The following is a 10,882-nucleotide window of genomic DNA, read 5'->3' on the forward strand; positions in this document are numbered from 1 at the left end:
ATTACAAGTATAATAATAATCTGTTTTGAGAAAGTTCCATTATAATTGTTGTACCAAATAATACATTAAGGGAATTGGTTTGAAATCGAGAATTGTTTCTGAATGCAATGGTCACCCCAGGGATCAGAATTGGATCGAATTGTTAGGTGCCCAATGATCCCCACCCCTAACAAACCACTTATAGTAGTTATAGGAAAGCAATCAATCAATCAATCAATGATTATTTATATAGCTCTGAATCACTAGTGTCTCAAATGGCTGCACAAACCACAACGCCATCTTCGGTATAGCCCACATAAGGGCAAGGAAAACTCACACCCAGTGGGACGTCGGTGACAATGATGACTATGAGAAACCTTGGAGAGGACCACCTATGTGGGCAACTCCCCTCTAGGGGAACCGAAAGCAATGGATGTCGAGCACGTCTAACATGATACTGTGAAAGTTCAATCAATAGTGGATCCAACACAACCGTGAGAGTCCAGTCCAAAGTGGATCCAACACAGCAGAGAGAGTCTCGTCCACGGTGGAGCTAGCAGGAAACCACCCCAAGCAGAGGCGGATCAGCAGGGCAGAGATGTCCCAGCCAATACACAGGCAAGCGGTTCATCTTGGGTCCCGGCTCTGGACGAGCGGTCCATCCTGGGTCCCGACTTCGGACGGGCGGTCCATCCTGGGTCCCGACTTCGGACGGGCGGTCCATCCTGGGTCCCGACTTCGGACGGGCGGTCCATCCTGGGTCCCGACTTCGGACGGGCGGTCCATCCTGGGTCCCGACTACGGACGAGCGGTCCATCCTGGTTCACGACTTCGGACGGGCGGTCCATCCTGGGTCCCGACTTCGGACGGGCGGTCCATCCTGGGTCCCGACTTCGGACGGGCGGTCCATCCTGGGTCCCGACTTCGGACGGGCGGTCCATCCTGGGTCACGACTTCGGACGGGCGGTCCATCCTGGGTCCCGACTGCGGACGAGCGGTCCATCCTGGGTCCCGACTTCGGACGAGCGGTCCATCCTGGGTCCCGACTTCGGACGAGCGGTCCATCCTGGGTCCCGACTTCGGACGAGCGGTCCATCCTGGGTCCCGACTACGGACGAGCGGTCCATCCTGGGTCCCGACTGCGGACGAGCGGTTCATCCTGGGTCCCGACTGCGGACGAGCGGTCCATCCTTGGTCCCGACTCAGGACAGCCAGCACTTCATCCATGGCCAACAGACCGGACCACCTCCATTGGGACAGAGGAGAAAAAGAAAAGAAACGGCAGATCAACTGGTCAAAAAGGGAGTCTATTTAAAAGGCTAGAGCAGGGGTCACCAACCTTTTTGAAACCAAGAGCTACTTCTTGGTTACTGATTAATGCGAAGGGCTACTAGTTTGATACACACTTAAATAAATTGCCCGAAATAGCAAATTTGCTCAATTTACCTTTAATATATATATATATATATATAAAAAACAGACATCAACCTCTAAAAGGATATCACCACATGGGCTCAGGAACACTTCAGACAACCACTGTCACGAAATACAGTTCGTCGCTACATCTGTAAGAGCAAGTTAAAGCTCTATTATGCAAAGCGAAAGCCATTTATCAACAACATCCAGAAACGTCGCCGGCTCTCTGGGCTAGAAACGTATGGAAACGGGGCTTTGTGAATAAATGACTTAATATTTACTATAAAGGTGCAAACAAAAGGCGCGCAAAAGGCGTAGACACAAACTTGGCTAAGGAAACAAAGAAACTAGGAAACTCACTAAACTGTGGCTTGAATAAACACAACTTACACTCAACGTCAACTTTGAACATGAAACAAAAATAAACCCACTTACCGTGGCATGAAACTAGGAAACATGAACTATAAAATGGCATGGAACAGTAAACATGGCATGAAGCAGAGTGCGGAGTAATCATAAACGGAGTGATGACGCCAGAACGACCAACAGAAAATGACAGGCTTAAATAGTCTCTTCATGACTGAAAACGGGCGCGTGAGTCCAAATGAGTCAAGTGAAACCAATGAGTTGTCATGGAAACAAAACACGGCAGTAAAAAAAAACAGGAACAAATGGAGTCTTGAACTAACATAACTCAACTTAAAACAATCACAAAACATGACATATAGGTCATAAAATCTCAACAACAAGCTGTAACATCTTACTGAGATCATTGAGGACCAAAACCCTTAGAACAAGTAAAACACCCTAACATAAAATCTGCTTAGGGAGAAGAATTATCTTATTAGACAAGAAAATAAGCAAATATCACTGTGGAGAGGCGGAGGCGGCAGTCTGACTTCGAGGCAGGGCACGCCGGAGCCCTGCCCAAGATGGCGGTGAGGAGGCGTGGATGGCGAGCGAGCAGCGAGGCGGGGCACGCTGGGAGCGACGCCGTAATCGTGATCAGGTGCGCGGGTCGCCGAGCTGGGCAAATTTAAATACGCCTCTCACACTCTGTAAAAGGGCGACAGCCGGAAACATGGGAGAGAGTGACAGAGAAAGGAGACGGACCCACTTGATCGCGATTGAGGCGTCGCTCCCGCCTAGCCGCTCGCTCGCCGTCCACGCCTCCTCGCCGCCATCTTGGGCCGGGCTCCGGCATCCCCTGCCTAGCTGTCGAACTGCCGGCCACCCCTCCTCGCCGCCATCTTGGGCCGGGCTCCGGCGTGCCCTGCCTTGCCGTAGGACTGCAGGCCACACCTCCTCGCCACCATCTTGCAGCGGGCTTTGGTGTGCCCTGCCTCGCTGTCGGACTGCCGGCTCTGCCTCTCCACAATCACCCTTATTTGATATATTTCATATTACTTCGATTTCAGTTTTTGCAGTGAAATCAGTGTTCCACAGCACAACCCGCCCCCGACAAGGTTCCTGGTCGTTCAGAAAAAGTCCCAACTCCGAAATGTTCCTCAAGAACTAAATCTACCCGGATAGTTTTTGGTGTAGGTGTTAGTTTTTTTATACCCTTCACCTTCGTAATTCACTTTGTTGCATTTTTGTCGCGTTTCGCTTGATTGTTAAATACGTCGATCGAGAAGGGGGTGTGACGTTCATATGTTGTCAATATTCAGCATTTTATCCGTCATAGTTAATATTGTAAATCCCACATTCTTTATATTCATGTACATTCTGGGTGTGTCTTTCAGTAGAAAACGTAAAATTCCGTTCCGTTTTTTTTTTTTTTTTTAAATGGTTTTTAGCATTCAACCAGACATAATTGAGAGGTTTTGTATTACTGTTCCTACAAAATAAATATACCGGCCGACAGACGCATTTTTTTTCTCAAAATAATTGCCCAGGCCAGGTATAAAAATACCCGCTGTTTTCGACATGCCATCAGCTTCAATGTCTTATCTCCTCTCGGACTCCTACAATCCCCATGCCATCTACTCTTCCAAGGTCCGAAGTCGTGGTGGGCGAGTAACTGTTTTTCCGTAAGAGCCGTGTAATACTTTTAACACTCAAAGGCCTACTGAAATTAGATTTTCTTATTTAAATGGGGATAGCAGGTCCATAGCAGGTCCATTCCATGTGTCATACATGATCATTTCGCGATATTGCCATATTTTTGCTGAAAGGATTTAGTAGAGAACATCGACGATAAAGTTTGCAACTTTTGGTCGCTAATAAAAAAGCCCTGCCTTTACCGGAAGTAGCAGACGATGACGTCACCGGTGTGAGGGCTCCTCACATCCTCACAGTTTATAATGTGAGCCACCAGCAGTAAGAGCAATTTGGACCGAAAAAAGCAACAATTTCTCCATTAATTTGAGCAAGGATTAAATATTTGTGGATGAGGATAGTGAGAGTGAAGGACTAGAAAAAATAAATAAATAAAAATTAAAAAGCGACGGCTCCAGGCGGCGGCAGTGTGAGCGTTTCAGATGTAATTAGACACATTTACTAGGATAATTCTAGAAGATCCCTTATCTGCTTATTGTTTTAGTAGTGTTTTAGTGAGATTGTAAAAGACATACCTGAAAATTGGAGGGCTGCGGTGAACACGCCAGTGTCTCAGAGAGAAGCCGAGGAGCCAAGCTCACAGCTGCCTTTTTTGACAGCTATTGCAGGAGGACGCATAATCCACTGATGTCTCCGGTAAGATATATATATCACAATTTTCCCGTCCAAAAACATGCTGGTTGACGTAGAGAAACATGTTCGCTTGACCGCTCTGTGTTAAAGCTTCACAACAAACAAAGGAACACCGGCTGTGTCTCGGTGCTAAAGGCAGCTGCAATCCACCAACAGCATTCTTCTTTGACATCTCCATTATTAATTGAACAAATTGCAAAAAATTCAGCAACACAGATGTCCAAATTACTGTGTAATCATGCGATGACAAGAGACGACTTTTAGCCGTAAGTGGTGCTGAGCTAGTATGTCCCCTCCAACCAATAACGTCACAAACACACGTCATCATACCGCGACGTTTTCCACAAGAAACTCCGCGGGAAATTAAAAATTGTAATTTAGTAAACTAAAAAGGCCGTATTGGCATGTGTTGCAATGTTAATATTTCATCATTGATATATAAACTATCAAACTGCGTGGTGGGTAGTAGTGGGTTTCAGTAGGCCTTTAATACAACTGTCAGGTTCAAACACTGATGAGCGGTATAGCTCGGTTGGTAGAGCGGCCGTGCCAGGAACTTGAGGGTTGCAGGTTCGATCCCCGCTTCCGCCATCCTAGTCACTGTGTCCTTGGGCAAGACACTTTACCCACCTGCTCCCAGTGCCACCCACACTGGTTTAAATGTAACTTAGATATTGGGTTTCACTATGTAAAGCGCTTTGAGTCACTAGAGAAAAAGCGCTATATAAATATACTTCACTTCATCTATGAAACAGACAAGAAGCAAGGAATTAAACGGAGACTGGATTCAATTTAGCTCAATGAGGAGAAACACATAGACCTGTACCCTTGTACAGTGTCGTCCCAAGAGAATTCTACACATCTTTTATTTGGACTTTCCCTGATTACAACAACTAAATGCGTGCATCTCTTATTCTTTTTAATAAAATTGTTATTCTGAAGGTAACCAATTAATGACCATTAATGCGAATTCTTGAACAGGTGCGATAAAAACGGATGGATGGATTAAAATGCATGAGAATGTTTTATATTTTGAACTTTATTTTTAACACTGTGAATACCAGCGGAATTATTAATAACTTATCGTGTTAAGCAACGTCAGCTAAGATTCATCTGAGAGCCAGATTCGGTCATCAAAATAGGCACATCTGGCTCGAGATCCATAGGTTCCCTATCCTTGCTTTAGGGTATCGGGGGAACCCGCCCTCTTTTTGGGAAGCTCAGTGCTCCCTCATGCCATTGCAGAAGCACGCAAAGAGGTCGGCCTAACGGGATGTTTTTCTCTCAGCCGAGAGAATTTGCCTCGCCTGTGCAGCCCCCTTCGCCCAAAACGTGTGAAGCCATCTTTTTCCTCTATTGATAGCAGCGTCTTTTGTCGAAATGCTACAGATGAAGGCAGTAAAATGTTATGAGAAGGAGTTTGAATCAAAATAAAAGCTTACAAAAAGCTCACAAATAAGTGAAAATTGAAGAGTTATTCCAATGAATACTTATAGAATTATTTTTCTTTTGATTTGTAGATTCAACCTTACAAAGACATAAAGGAATGGAATGACCTCACAACAAACTTGAAAAGACTAACAGATTACTACTCATTCACAATTGGCGTTGAAAAGTGGCTTTGGAGCAATCAAAGCTGCTCACACGGTCACTAAGGTGGCCACTATGTTTGACAGATCAACTTAATGTGGATTATATTTATGCATGACAGCATTTTTGTTGTAAATTGTGAGGTGTGTCTGTTAAAATCATGGTTGTTTTCACAAATGATGACAGATGTGAACAAGAGCATGTATTGTCTGTGTGATGATGTAAACGAGGTGTGGTTGTATTGTATGTTAAGTATGTCATATCTGGGATCATGTTTTGTTTATGTCCTGTTTGCTTCTTGGACTCTTTTTAATTCCTGCTTGTTCACTCCTTTGTCTTGTTTCCATGGTTACCCATTAGTTATACCTGTCATGTCACGCACCTGATTTCTTTTGACTCACGCACCTGTTCAATCACCACAGTATTATTTAAGCCACAGTTGCCAGGTAGTCAGCCTAGCGACATCACCCTCTACAAACCCCTGATATCCATGCTGATGAACCATGCTGCTTTTTTCATACTATTTTCTCATTTTACTTGTTCATAGTTCTGCCATTGTGCAAGTTGTAGTTTATACGGTGTTAGCTTTCACTGTTATGCTGATGACACCCAACTCTACATGCCCCTAAAGCTGACCAACATGCCAGATTGTAGTCAGCTGGAGGCGTGTCTTAATGAAATTAAACAATGGATGTCCGCTAATTTTTCGCAACTCAACACCAAAAAAACGGAAATGCTGATTATCGGTCCTGCTAGACACCGAACTCTATTTAATAATACAACTCTAACATTTGACAACCGAACAATTAAACAAGGCGACACGGTAAAGAATCTGGGTATTATCTTCGACCCAACTCTCTCCTTTGAGGCACACATTAAAAGCGTTACTAAAACGGCCTTCTTTCATCCCCGCAATATCGCTAAAATTCGCTCCATTCTGTCCACTAAAGACGCTGAGATCATTATCCATGCGTTTGTTACGTCTCGCCTCGACTACGGTAACGTATTATTTTTGGGCCATCCCCATGTCTAGCATTAAAATATTACAGTTGGTACAAAATGCGGCTGCTAGACTTTTGACAAGAACAAGAAAGTTTGATCACATTACGCCTGTACTGGCTCACCTGCACTGGCTTCCTGTGCACTTAAGATGTGACTTTAAGGTTTTACTACTTACGTATAAAATACTACACGGTCTAGCTCCATCCTATCTTGCCGATTGTATTGTACCATATGTCCCGGCAAGAAATCTGCGTTCAAAGGACTCCGGCTTATTAGTGATTCCCAAAGCCCAAAAAAAGTCTGCGGGCTGTAGAGCTTTTTCATTTCGGGCTCCAGTACTCTGGAATGCCCTCCCGGTAACAGTTCGAGATGCCACCTCAGTAGAAGCATTTAAGTCTTACCTTAAAACTCATTTGTATACTCTAGCCTTTAAATAGACTCCCTTTTTAGACCAGTTGATCTGCCGTTTCTTTTCTTTTTCTTCTATGTCCCACTCTCCTTTGTGGAGGGAGTCCGGTCCGATCCGGTGGCCATGTACTGCTCGCCTGTGTATCGGCTGGGGACATCTCTGCGCTGCTGATCCGCCTCCGCTTGGGATGGTTTCCTGCTGGCTCCGCTGTGAACGGGACTCTCGCTGCTGTGTTGGATCCGCTTTGGACTGGACTCTCGCGACTGTGTTGGATCCATTATGGATTGAACTTTCACAGTATCATGTTAGACCCGCTCGACATCCATTGCTTTCCACCTCTCCAAGGTTCTCATAGTCATCATTGTCACCGACGTCCCACTGGGTCATTATTGTCACCGATGTCCCACTGGGTGTGAGTTTTCCTTGCCCTTATGTGGGCCTACCGAGGATGTCGTAGTGGTTTGTGCAGCCCTTTGAGACACTAGTGATTTAGGGCTATATAAGTAAACATTGATTGATTGATTGATTGATGTCCATAGTTTTGCCTTAGTGCTAGTTTTTTTGTTTCGTTTTCACAGTCAAGTTTTTATACCTCCTCTGTGAGCGCTTTCCGTTTGTTCTTTTTTTTAAAAATAAAATTAAAATGTCACTACCCTCACGTCGGGTCCGGTCCAATTGCTTTGCACCACCGTAAAAAAATTGCACCCAAGTCCACGGCATGACAAAGTATGTGTCGATGAAAGGGCATTTTATGACTTTTCTTAATTTGATTACATGGTATGATTTTATTGTCATAATTTTATAGCATGATTTTCGTATCCCTTTTTAATTTAGGTAGCCAGGGACTGCAGATGGAAATGAGCTATTTAGCTATAATCAGTTCCAGAACATATCGGTCTTTGATCTTAAAGGGGAACATTATCACCAGACCTACGTAAGCGTCAATACATACCTTGATGTTGCAGAAAAAAGACCATATGTTTTTTTAACCGATTTCCGAACTCTTGGCGATTGAAACGCTTTTCAACTGTTCGCTGTTGGAGAAATGACCTTTCACCCGTGACGTCACAACAGGAAGCAATCTGCCATTTTCTCAAACACATTACACACACCAAGTCAGATCAGCTCTGTTAGTTTCCGTTTTTTCGACTGTTTTCCGTACTTTGGAGACATCATGCCTCATCGGTGTGTTCTCGGAGGGTGTAACAACACGAACAGAGATGGATTCAAGTTGACTTACGTGGAGTGTGCTAATCAGACATATCAATGGTCACGGCATGCTAATCGATGCTAACATGCTATTTAGGCTAGCTGTATGTACATATTGCATCATTATGCTTCATTTGTAGCTATATTCGCATCCAGCCTTTCCCTCCACCCACATTTAATGCCAAACAAACACATACCAATCGACGGATTCAAGTTGCACAAGTGGTCAAAAGATGCGAAAGTCCCTTGATTTTTCTGCACACTTTACCGACGATAGCGATGCTACGACAGAGATGGCACAGAGATGTGTGGATATCCTGCGACACTCAAAGCAGATGCATTTCCAACCATAAAGTCAACGAAATCACAAAGGTGAGTTTTGTTGATGTTATTGACTTATGCGCTAATCAGACATATTTGGTCACGGCATGACTGCAAGCTAATCGATGCTCACATGCTATTTAGGCTAGCTGTATGTACATATTGCATCATTATGCCTCATTTGTAGCTATATTTGCATACAGCCAAACAAACAAACACATACCAATCGACGGATTCAAGTTGCACCAGTGGTCAAAAGATGCAATCGTTGGTTAGAGGCCGATCGCCGAATTCGTCCTTGTTGCCGCTGTCTGTCGTGATATGGCTCAATAGCTTCAGTTTCTTCTTCACTCTCGTTTTCGCTATCTGCCTCCACACTCCAACCATCCGTTTCAATACATGCGTATTCTGTTGAATCGCTTAAGCCGCTGAAATCCGAGTCTGAATCCGAGCTAATGCTGCTATATCTTTCTGTTCTATCCGCCATGTTTGTTTGTATTGGCATCACGCAATGATGTCACAGGAAAATGGACGGGTGGATATAGCGATGGTGAAAATCCGGCACTTTGAAGCAGTTTTTCGGGATATTTCGTGATGGGTAAAATTTTGAAAAAAACTTCGAAAAACAAAATAAGCCACTGGGAACTGATTTTTATTGGTTCTAACCCTTCTGAAATTGTGATAATGTTCCCTTTTATTGTTTCTGTGCATTGTCCCTTCAAATGAAGACTGAACTACAAAACAGGATCTGTCCAACAACTCTTGCCCCTAAACCAGGGGTCGGCAACCTTTTAAAGAGCCATTTTGACCCGTTTCACAAAATGAGGAAGACAATGTGAGCCGCAACTATTCTCGCCAATATCTGCTGGTGGTCACCCAGATGACAAGAATAAGGCCATGCTATGAAGCCATTGCCTTAAACACCTTCTACAACATGTACAAACTGCTTGCCAGTCTGGCAACATGTGAGAGGCTTCCGCAGATGCACGCACACGACTGGAAGGCATACTGGGTGACACGTGATATAAACAACTTTAACACTCCTACTAATATGCGCCACATTGTGAACCCATACAAAAGAAGAATGACAAACACATTTCGGGAGAAAATCCTCACAGTAACACAACATAAACGCAACACAACAAATACCCAGGATCCTTTGCATCCATGAGTCTTCCTGGCTATATCATACACCCCGCTAGCACCAAACCCCGCCCACCTCAACCACGCAGGGAGGGATTTTCTCCCGAACCGTGTTTGTCATTCTCCTTTTGTGTGGGTTCACAATGTGGCGCATATTAGTAGGAGTGTTAAAGTTGTTTATATCACAACCGTCAGTGTCTCTGTGACTCTGTGTCACCCAGTATGCCTTGCAATCTCATACATGTGCCGATATAAGCAGCGAAATGCATGTGTCCGGTCAGCACGCAAATAGCACTCCGTGAATGGCGGGCGTGATGCAGTCAAGAGGACGCAGAAAGCATTCCGTGAATGGTGGGCGCGATGACGTTCAAGAGGACGTTAAGAGTAATATCATCACGGCACGCCCTTAATATTGTAGTCCGAGTGAAAATTGGAGAACGTTGACTCCGGGTGATGTCCGGGAGAGGCATTGAATTCCGGAATCCCCCCGCAACAATTTGGGGGGTCGGCGATTGTGCAGCTGAGCCACATCAGAGTTGCCAAAGAGCCCCATGCGGCACCGGAGCCGCGGGTTGCCGACCCCTGCCCTAAACATTCAAAACCCTCAGCTACCTGAAGTGACGAGACCATTATTTTACGAGCAAATTGTGGACTCTCCGGTGATTTACAGTCACAATGATTCTGCTTGGTTTTTAGAAATGTGACCCCTTGAAACTCTACTCTTAATACAGAACCAGTACTCAATGGGTTAACGTTCATCTTTTCATAAAAATTGCAAAACATGTGTTGCGGTTTTATATGGAGAGCTGCTTTAGAAGTTAATATGACACTAAGGGCTGTCCTGATACAACTCTTATTTCTGATACCACACAGATTGATGGATGCTGAGTGCCACTGGTTTGAATACACGACCTACCGATCTCAGGGCGGACACTGTAAGCATATATATAAATGATAAATGGGTTGTACTTGTATAGCGCTTTTCTACCTTCAAGGTACTCAAAGCGCTTTGACACTACTTCCACATTTACCCATTCACACAAACATTCACACACTGATGGAGGGAGCTGCCATGCAAGGCGCCAACCTGCACCCATCAGGAGCAAGGGTGAAGTGTCT

This window comes from Nerophis ophidion, linkage group LG24 (genome assembly GCF_033978795.1).
Source record: "Nerophis ophidion isolate RoL-2023_Sa linkage group LG24, RoL_Noph_v1.0, whole genome shotgun sequence".
NCBI classification, from domain to species: domain Eukaryota; kingdom Metazoa; phylum Chordata; class Actinopteri; order Syngnathiformes; family Syngnathidae; genus Nerophis; species Nerophis ophidion.